General features: G+C 42.7%; 1 long non-coding RNA gene across 1 annotated transcript; it reads right to left on the reverse strand.

The window, feature by feature from the left end:
* Window positions 1–4,602: 4,602 nt before the first annotated feature.
* Window positions 4,603–10,670, reverse strand: LOC112951419. The gene is made up of 2 exons (XR_003250196.1): window positions 10,576–10,670; window positions 4,603–5,925 (listed from the first exon to the last, which is right to left on the reverse strand). It is a non-coding gene; the product is annotated as an uncharacterized LOC112951419 (long non-coding RNA).
* Window positions 10,671–11,012: the final 342 nt, after the last annotated feature.

Consider the following 11,012-nt stretch of genomic DNA (forward strand, 5'->3'; position numbering starts at 1 on the left):
GGGCCTCTTTCTCTGAGCTACAAACAGAGAGCAGGAAAGCACCCTTAGATTCCCAACAGTCAGAGATGTTCAAGGAAGCAAAGAGTCTTCAGTTGCCTGGCCTCTTTCTAATGAGCTCCAGGGGAGTCTCCGGGTCTGTTTGAGCAGCTTGGCAACTGTCTCCTCAGCACCACGGCTGCCACGTCCCAACCTGGCTCCTCCCCAGGGCTTCTCCTTCCAAATCGGGGCACCCACCTGGCTGCTCCTCAGCCCCTCGCCGCAGCTGGGTGCACTGCTCAGCAGAACGGCTCCGCTGCGAGCAGTCTCTCTGACAGGGCTTTCTCTAGCAGCAACCTGCAAGCCCCACAGAATCCTCTCTCCATGATCTCCATAGCAGATGTGATAGGATACATGTAGCTGCTCGTTTGCCTCACTGTTCACGCGTCTCACGGCAACTTGTCTTTACCCAAAGTGCTGGGAGCAGAGATGATCCCATTAAGTCAGTGTAGCTGCAGCTTGCAGTGCAGGGAATAGCTGCAGTATTTCCATGACTAAAATAACTGTGAAGTACACATTTTGGGGCCGTGCAAGGGAAACATTGGTGTTGTTAGAAATTTTGCTGAGATTCCTGCCTGCCTCTGATTCTTTTTGCAGAAAGAGACAGGATTTGTACAACGTCCAGAAAACCTTTACAACCAACAGTACTCCTTATCACGGGGTCTTCAGTGTAAGTTCCACCAACTTCATTGCCTTTGCCCCACACTTCTCTAGTGGCTGAAGTAATCGATGAGAGAGACCCTGCAAGTCTTGATGCTGCCAGTTAAGACGCGGTGGCCCCACTCTGGCAGTGGAGGTTATCTTCCCTCTAACAGAGCTGGCAAAGGAGAAGGTGTGAATTCAGACATTTCAGATTAAACTGTGTGGGAAGTATGTTTGAACTAAATGCCAGAGTTCACGTTGATGTGGACAAGGAGTGTTCATACGCTCCCCTCACTGACTGTGGTAACTGGTGTCACTAAAACATCTTTCCTGTGTCCCAATAAATGGACACAGAAACTAGCTAGCTGATCACATACATAAACTATAAGCAGAGATCCACTTATTGAATACAAATTCAGTTTTGATTATTATGGCTGTGCATCTGCAACTCTGATTTCTATGATTCCTTTAAAATCTTCCTTAGGCTTTTATAGTCAAGAGTTAAAATATTGTAGATAGGCCGAGTCGCATCTCTGTCTTTGATCAAGACATATAGGCACCATTTCAGGCAAAAAGTGAAACTGGTTTTAATTTTCTCCTTCAGATGTCTTTGTGTCTTAAACAAAGGAAAATGCTAATCAAAACCCAAGATATTTAATGGCTGTGTCACTCCTACCCAGTTTTTCACTGGTATCTTGCAGCACAGCTCATGGAAATGGGTCTGGGTATAGGGCAGAGAGTGTCAGAGGCAGAAACCCTCTTCCTCATCCTCTGGGGAGATCCAGGCAGCCCGAGGCAGCAGGTGTCACATCAGTAGGGTCTCTATTACCTGAGCAAGATACACGGGCTTCTCCTCTCCGGGCTCTGCTGCGGAGGTTGCCATAGAGTTATTCACTGCACCTGGAAAACACGGATTGCCTGGCTGTCTGACCAGAACTGCGCACTCGGCTTGGAGGTCTCCTGCACCGCTCCCCGAGGCAGCTGCCTAATTGTGAGCATCTTTTCTACCCACCACACTCCTCTAACAAAAAGGAGTGTTTGATCCTGCTCTTGCCTTGATTATTTGGTTATTTCTTGTTTTTCTCTTTCCTTTGATCTGAAATGAATAATAGTCAAAAACACATCCTGGCTCTTTGTCTACAAGAGGTTTTTTATAGACACACTGCTATACTTTAAGGGCTGAAATACAGAAATAGGAAAGGAGAAACAAAATGTATGTGAAGAAGCAGGACCCCTTAAGGCAAGTTTTTCATGTCAAAACACTTGTTGGCTGCTTGTTTAGAGACTTTTTCATTTAAGCAAAGCATGAAAAGCAGTGGCTTGAGTCATCTTAGCTGGAGCTTTAGGGGGATCATGGAAAGTGCTATGGCTGCTGCTGCACTGTGCAGCTAAGATGCTCTCATGATGCTCTCTCGTTTGAATTTATTTTTAGAGATGGAAACCTCTGCCTGCCTGTGATTGTCGGCTTTGCCGCGCCACGAAGACTGTCAGAAGAAATCAGTTCATGTGCTCCCTATCCCTGTGACCTTAGCAGGGAACATGGAGAGCTCCGAGCTCTGTTAGACATTTGCAGCAAAGCCTTCTTCTCCAGATTGTCTTGGGTTTTTTTTTTTTTAGACACTGATGCCACTCATAAAATTTCAGAAAAAAATATGACAATTAGTGCTGCTTGTAACTTCCAGGGAAATGTCAGCTTCTCTGCATTCAGCATATGCTGAAGCACTATTCTTCATATGCTTCACATTTCTTCTCTAGTTTCTCATGAGTGAATAGATCATATCAAAGGTGTATTATGACTGAAGTTGCTTTAGATAGTGTAGATATTCACTACCTGCAGACTCTGTTAGGTACGGAAGACAAAAATGACCACAGAAGGGAGAAAGGGAGCTGAAGTCAGATTTCTAATAAGCCATAATTTGTCTTTCTTCAAGCATTTCTTTAGTCCATCTGCCAGGTCTCTTTCCAATTGCCTTGACTTGCATAGGACATTAGAGTTGTCCTAACATGTCAGCATTATCAGTCTTCCCATAAGACAGAAGACAGAGTATGACAAGTCTGGGCATCTTACGGGTGTCGGTGTTAGCAGAGGACATCTTGTGCAGGACATCCTCTATCACTGATTTGGGGAAGGACAATTTATTTATCCCAAATCCTGGTAACAGAAGCCCTCATCTCAGCTGTCATCTGTCACTTGTCCTCCTACCTTATTTGACAAGGATATTCCTAGCTATGAGCGAGTCAGCAGTGAGTGTCTTTGAAGACCTTTAGGCCTCCTCACTGGCTGACCACTCTTTGGGAAAGGAAGATGTCTTGTTTTGAGAAGAAAGAGGTGCCTGTGAAGGAAACAAGCTGGTGACAGAGCTATCAGCATCACCTTGGGTCAGTCAGCCCATGTCAAGCTTCTCTACAACACACTGAGTAGTCCAGTGGGGTTGGCTTGGGAGGGTGCTTGGCTGAAAGACCATTAATCTTTCAAAGCTCAGCTGCCTCTTGCTAGTAATCCCACAGTAATTCACTCTGTGGATCAACCACAGAAAGGGATTTGTTTTGTTCTGCTTTTAAATATTGTCTTGTCATTCTCAGATGTCACAGTAAGCTTGTTTTCTGTCTTGAATTTTTGAGTATACAAAAGTAATCAAGTATTTTGTTCCCAGCATGAAAGTAACATAAAATGACATCTGCTTATTGATAACTTAGAGTCCAGATTAATAATATTCATTTATTCTGACAGCGAAATCCTGTTCCATTGAAATTAATCAAAAGCTTTAAGGAGGAGGAGATTTCTCTCTGTATACTCAGATTTCTGTCTAATTTATACAACTATTCTATTTGAAGCAGGCTACCTTTCTCTCCCTATGTTCCCCTTGAGACAGGAACCCTCTTGTTCTTATGAAGATGTATTTCTCTTCATCTCTGTAGTGTCTCTCATCCTAATTGCAGTTATCTTGTTTCGAATGTCTCATTGTCTTCCCAATTAAAAATCAGCCACAGGGTTTGATTCCCCATCCTCCTTGCTCCCTGACAGACTTGCAATCACGGCTTGGAATTTGTTTCCCTTCTCTTGAGCCGGCAGCCTGGTTCAGAGGCTCTGATTAGCACCAAAGATATTCTTTGTGCAGGGTTCCTATCAGCAAAGCAGCGACACAGCTCACAGACACTGACAGGCAGTGCCATTAGAGCTCCTTAGTGGTGCACTTCTCTTTGGCTTTCTCATTAAAAAATAAAGAGGAAGGAAAAAAGGAAGCTTTCTGCATACTAAACACTCCTGCACCTCTGGCTGCAAAGGCATTTCTGAATGTTTCCCAGGAATGGGGAAGCCAAACTGCAGCCAGACACAGCTTTGAAAAAGCCTTTCTGGAGTCAGAGGGAGATTTAACCTTTGACATTCGTAGGATGAAGGGTTCTCCTATTGCTTTGGCTCGGCCCTACTCCTAGCAGGAAGAGCAAGAGACATCCCTGAGTGCAGGCAGCTCCCTCGGGAGGGAGCCTGGGTCAAGGTTAGGTGTATAGTGTGATGAAGAAACTCCAAGGGGAATGGGCCCAGAATGAAATTAGAAAGAGAGCAAGATAAAATAAAGGTCAAGACCCTAATTGAAAGTGTATTGGTGTAAGGTCTTTTCACCTCTAAATCTCCACTCATGTTGTAGATTGGCTTTTACAGTAGTGCAAATGAAAGAGAACTGGGCAATTTTTACATTAATGGGAGTGTTACTGATAATGGTTAACAGAATTTGATAAAATTGTTAGAGATTTAGAGCTGTCTTTCACTAACTGAAAATAGCTTGAATTTTCTAGCTGCAAGGGGTAGTAGGACAGGACATATAGAGCACATTTCTTCAAGCCTCTAGGCAAGAAATTACACATCCATTTCAGTTCAGAGCTGCCTTTCCTCTCCCTCCCACCATTCCCTTTGGAGTCTGACTAGCCAGGCCAGCTGTCTCACTGCAGTCTGGCTAGATGATTTTTTTATTAAAACAGAGCCATTTATTTGAATTGTACATGAAAGTGCAAGATTTGCATATAACCCCAACTGCCAAGCAAAAATATTCCAGATCAGCCGTTTTCATTGACGAGAGCATGATGCTTAGTATTCAAGATACAACATCTGAATACATTGAGTAAATTATATGTGGCAAACTATTCATGCATTGCCTGGCTCTAAGATTTACTCACACAAACAGCTATAAAAACTACATAATAAGAAATCTTCGTCGTTTTTCCAGAATACAGATATCTTAACTGTAATGGGTTGGGGAGTGAGTTTGAAAGCAGGGCTTATATTCCATGAGGGGAAGACAGCACCTGTCATTAAGATGCTAGATCAGGCTTGGAAATGTGGACTGCATTACTAGCTCTGACATGTCCTGCCTTCATGATCCAGGCAACCCAAATCCATCTGCATTTCAGAAATATCACTATTTCCTTTCTCCTTATTCCTGCTTCGGTGCGCCTCAGCCGATTAGCTTCTCCCTGCCTGGGAGGGCTTGTGAGGAGGGCGTGGAGCCTCATGGCCACAACCACATCATGTGAAATGTGAGTGCATGTTTACCATTTCACCTAGGACAAGTAAATCTGTGCCTGGCTGATGCTCCACATATGCTCTGCCAGTATGCTTAGGTTCATAGTAATGCATACAAAAACCTTCAGATAATAGCTGCTAAAGGTAGGTAGAAACACGCAGCAAAATCCTTCTTGAGAGGTTCTATTAAATTAATGGTTAAAGTTCACAGTGGACATAAAGACCACGTTAAGGAAGACCTAATAAAGACAGTGCAGAGTAAGGGATAAATACCCCTGGGGAAGGTCTCTATCAGAGAAATGGTTAAGTGAGCATCTTAGTTTTGCCTCAGGCAGGTGAAGCTACAGAGCATTTTATGCTATGCCCTCTTCTCAGATAATGAGAGAAGCAGCAGATTTTCATTTCTATATATAGGTTCTACAATTGCAGTATTTCACACTTGCATTTATTGAAGCATGATTTTGGTGAATTGGCTACCCTGTAGGGAAGCAAAAACTAAAACTCAGACCATTAATCCTTAATACTGAGTAGATGCAGCTTGTTAGTTTGCATTTCACCATGTAATTATTGCTGCTGTCAACAAGCCTGAGAAATGTCGAGCTGAGATTCGGCACATCCAATTTACAAGATCAGAGAGGAGATGCTTAAAGCTGACAGACTTTGCAGGCGAGTGATTCTGGAAGCCACAGTCTGTGCTTTGCAGGCGTGAAAACTCGTCCTGGGTATATCTGTGTCAAAGAGGGGGAAGACAGGCTTTCAGCATCGGTGAGAATTGACAGTGTGTTTGGGTGCTTGTTTGAATGTAAAGGAAATATTTTCAAATATTTCACAAGTAATTTAGATGCTAAGAAAATTCCAGTCAATCCCTTTGTGATCCCCAACCACAAATTCCCTCAATAGGTCCCAAAATCCGGCATCTGGTTTTGGCGATGCTGACTTTTTTCTATAGAATTGTTTGGTCTTAAACCCATCACATCCCTCTTGAACTTCTTGTTAAGTATATGACATTTAAACCTGGTATGCTAACTGCTCGCCTCTCATTTCATCTTCTTAATTGCTATATTTAAAGTAATAACTTCTTTTAGAGCTAATGAATTGCTTTCTGCAGGTAAGTGTATCTTGAAAGACACTGAAAGTTTCATGCAAGAGGCTAAACACTCTCCCCGAACAGGCACATTCTAGCAAATTTGTGCTGTCTGCATATGGAATTAGTAAGAAAGGTTTACAGTCGATTTCAAATGTTTGAAATTGAGAGTCACCTGGATAACATCTTAACAGGCCTTATGGCGTTAACTGGTCAGCAGCAAAACCTGCTTTTAGCCACTAATGTCTTTGCTATACTAGCAAAGTGCTCTGCAGGAGATCAGCAAAAGCTTTTGGAAAAAAATAGTTGCTCGTATGTTAATCATTATAATAAGAGACTTTCTCTGATATAGGCAATACAGACAACCAAGACTGAAGTATGAAAGTTGTAATAACCCTCAGTGAGCATAAGAGTGAGAAGGCAGCTGAACTGTGTTCTGCTTTGTCACTGACTTGTAGATCATTTTGGAAAGAGCAAGTTTCTGTTGCAGAAGTGTAGAGGATTGTAGAGGAGAAAGAAGAGACACAGAGGACCATTCCTCATTCTGCGGACTGCTCACATCACAAATGGCCTAACCCCACCTTGTGGTAGTTCTGGTTTAGGTTGCTTGCTTTCTTCCTTGGGCTGCAAATGTTTCCTGAGGTTTAAACAACCTCAGGAAACCCAGTAAAGAAGGAAACTCCATATAGGAGGAGATATTAAAAGGGAAACCTGAGGAATGTTCCTGACTATTCAAGCAAAACGAGATCCTGGAGAAAGTCAAACGGTCGGCAAAGGGTGGGCAGTGAATTGAGTCATGAGCAGCTTGAAAGTTAGATCTACTCCCAGTGAATAAACTAGAGAAAGCAGTAATGTGAAATCACTTGTATTTTAGGTAGATTATAGTGAACTAGATAGAAATACTGTCTGAATTTTTTGTACTTCCAGTCCAATCACACCTAAGGGGAAAAATTACTGTCTCATCATTTATTCAGAGCATCTTTGTTTTTTTTAAAGCCAGACTGGAAACATCCTTTCCAAAAACACAGCCACACTAATGACCACAATTAACCAGCTTCCACGTATGCTCCGTTTAATAGTAAGTTTTCTGCTAAAAAGCACATATAAAATGCTACACTTAGTAAGAAATGTAATTAAAAGTGGATGAAAATGATCTCCTTTCAAGAGATCCTTCTGTTTTCCCTGCTTTGTGAAATGAAAACATCAAAGAAACAAATATTCTATCAAATGACTCACTGGCAATCTATTAGCATACTTGTGTATCTCTCTGCCAGCCCTTCGTACACCAACATTTTCACAAAAGCTGCCTACTGCAGACTGGTGTATGATTTCTAGTTAGCTTGCTGGTCACCATCGTGATATAATCTCCTTCCAAAGCAATTTAATTAGCACAGTGAAAGAACTGACCTTTCTCAAAAAATTTTTTTTTTCCACCATGCTAAAAATACCCCACTGAATATGTCAATAGCATCCTTGATGCATGCAGCACTCTGATGTCCTATTGTACGGAAAGAGGCGTTTTAAAGGAATAATTTGATAGCGAAGAGAAAAAGCGGCTTTTCAGTGTGTTTTAAAATGGGCAATGTTATTCAAATGCAGCATTATAGGGAATGTGCTAGATGAGGAGAAAGACCTTAGATAACAATGCATTGTGATCCTCCTAGTGTATTTTATAGTAATAGATATCAGGACACTGCACAAAGGAACCATGGATTTCTACCCATCATGCATGGATATGGCACAGAAAACCAAACTGCTGTGCTGTCCATCCCACAGACATATCCACATGGATTCTATCCACTGGAATCCACCTGCGAAATGTGCTCCATCATCATTTATTACCTCAGTTCCTGCTTGCAGTGTGAAAGCTTCAGCTCATCTTTTGCCCCGGAGCTCTTTCCAGAGGCTCCTTGCTGCTGGATGTGGCTGTGGACAGAGGGGCTGCCCACCCCAGCACTCCCACAGAGACAACTGCCGGGTCTAGGCCTGCCTTTCCAGTGCCAGTCTAATATTAGAAAGAGCACAGCTTGAAGCAACACTTGTAAGTAGACAGAATCAAGCCTCATCGGTAGGTGCACAGCGTGTGTCTCACTCGCTGCAAATGCTCCTTGCCATTTCACAAATCATTTTAAAAACGAAAGGCAAGCAATTATTTGAAGGCAACTTACAGTCCAGGCACGAGCTGCATATGTGATTCATCAGTAAACAAGTGCTGTCTCATGGTCAGTGATATTTTCTTATTAGATTGCTTAGTCTTCCAAGCTGACAAAGTTGGTGAAATACAGCACAAAATTGCTGTCCTCTTCAGTTGCCTCTTTCTACTGCTTCTTTGCAGAAGACAGTAGCAGCTAGAGGATCTGGCTAGGCCAGGGCCCTTTTCTGCTGTCAAAGAAGGTAGCAAGGAAATAATTCTGGGCTCAAAAAGCTACTGTCTTCATCTCTTTAATACTAATCCCCTTTCCAGGAAGGGCACACTTAAGAGCAGGGTAAATGCATTTTTAGAGGGATATAAGGGCCTCAGGGCGAATGAAAATCTGGCTCATAGCCATCGGCATGTAAACAACCTACACAAGCTCATTTATAAAACCACACAGAGCTCCCCCCAGACCAGCGGCACTCACTGTGAGCCCAGCTTACATGTTTGGAGGTTTTTGTTTCCAAAGCTTTTGTATCACTAGCCATGCTGACTTTAACTACCACCTCTGCTTAGCTTGTGGCAGTAGCCCCTGGGTGCCTGGAAGTATAAAACCAGAGCTCAGAGCGCACGGTGCTGTGAGCATGCCGTGATGGAAATGGAGACGGTGTGAGCCGGCCTCGCGCCACCAGGAACCAACCAGCACAGATCGTTTGGCCTTCGAAAGCCTTGGGCTCTGTTTACCTGGGCTGGAGAAAGGACAAAAATCCTGTGTGCTTCCCGATGCACGTCTGTACCCTCAGTGGCCGCTCCTCCTGCCCTGCCTCCGGCTCAGCGCAGTGCATTGCTGTGAGAGCACCCCACGTTCCAGCTCCTAACACATCACATCCAGCTCCATGTATGAGGATTGTCTGCCAAATGTTGTTCATCGAATAATCGCAGAGATGGCTTAGGTACCACCACAAAGACTCTGTGCGTGTGTGTGTGTGAACGTAAACATATACACCCATAGGAGGAAAGAAAAAAATTCTAGAAAATACCCTTGTTTATATGGCTTGTCTAAAAAGAAGGATTATGAGAGGGGGAAGAAAAAGAATAATGAAAAATATTTTTCCTATTTCTACTGTGGTTTGCTTGAACTGGCCCTTATAATAAAATCAGACAGTGCTATTTTTGACATACAACTTAGCAAGCAAAAGAGACAGGATGAGGCCTACTTTATGTGTAAAAAGAGCCCAGCTTTTCTCCTTCATCTTATTTTCACATTCTCTTGAATATCACAGTTCTTTCTGGTTAAAAAGCAAGTTGAGCGCAAGCATAGACTTGAGCCAACAGCTGAAATACAATATACACCTTCCCTCATGCTCTTCCTGTTTCTGCTGTACAGTGTCTGTGTGACTGTGAGCCTGGCACAAGGTCTCCCTGTGCCTCTAATTGCCAAGTGCAATATGAGCTACAGATTGAATAAAATCTATAAATTCTATAAGCACTCATCCACTGTAGCAATAAGGGCCAGAAAGGTATTTAGATGGACTGTGCACATTGGAAAGATGGCAAAACGCCAAATGTGAACAGACCAAATGGTTGGAAAACAAAGTGGATCCAAGCTTTCAAGAGGAATTATAACTTTTAGTAAGCGTAGAAGAAAATATTAAATGTCAAAAGCCTGTGTCATGCCCATGTAAGTTATAGGAGTGACTCATACCAACTTCACCTTGGCACCATAAAACCAGCACTGAACACAAAAGCCTTCTCTTCTGCCTGCAGCTATTTATAAGGTCTTTTCCCCTTCCCCCTTTTAGCATGAAATAGGGAATACAAACAACAGTATCCTGATTTTATATCATGCTTTCTTGCTTAGGCTGTGTGGAACGCTGAAAATATGAATGTGTGTGAGAGGAAAACAGCAGTCTTTACTGAGAGCCAAAGTCTTGAAAAATGTCTTGAAAAAACACAAGGCCATAGTCAGGCTTGGGGGACGGGGAGGGCATCTTCCTGCCTTCTGGGTCATTGTCTTGGAAAGACTTTTTTCTTTGTTTTGCTTCAGTCTGCTTGGAAGCAAAGTCACCTATCAAAATCTGACTTGTTTGTTGACCTTTGCCTGTTGCTTGAAAGCACCAAGTAGGAATTTTATAAATTGCATTAAAAGTTTTTGCCTACCTGATCCTGTAGCACAGCCCTCTAACCAGCAGGGTATGTTCAGATCTCCTCCCCAGAGCTGCCACTGAATCAGCTGAAAAGAGCTTGGGTGGTTGTGTTTTTCCTGCTGCCCCTCAGGTTCCTCTCTCCCTGTGTCACCAAAAAAAAATAAAAATAAAAAAAAAAAATATTTCTACTTATTTTGCATGCAAAATGGATAAAATTCTTTTGTTTTTTTTGGGGGGGGCTATTTCATCACTGTAGATAACAAATGTAGGTGAAATTACAGTATCAAACTATAGTCAATATAAAACAAATGCAGGATTCATTTATATTACAGGCCTCTTTCTGGACTGTGTGAGTTCAGATAGCCTCAAGACTAAGTGATCAACCAGCCTAAGTAGTAATGACAGAATCATGACTACAAGTGGCATGTATAGACCATAAGATCACATTGA

The sequence above is a fragment of the Nothoprocta perdicaria genome, unplaced genomic scaffold, assembly GCF_003342845.1.
Source record: "Nothoprocta perdicaria isolate Ctin4 unplaced genomic scaffold, notPer1 scaffold_35, whole genome shotgun sequence".
Lineage (NCBI taxonomy): Eukaryota > Metazoa > Chordata > Aves > Tinamiformes > Tinamidae > Nothoprocta > Nothoprocta perdicaria.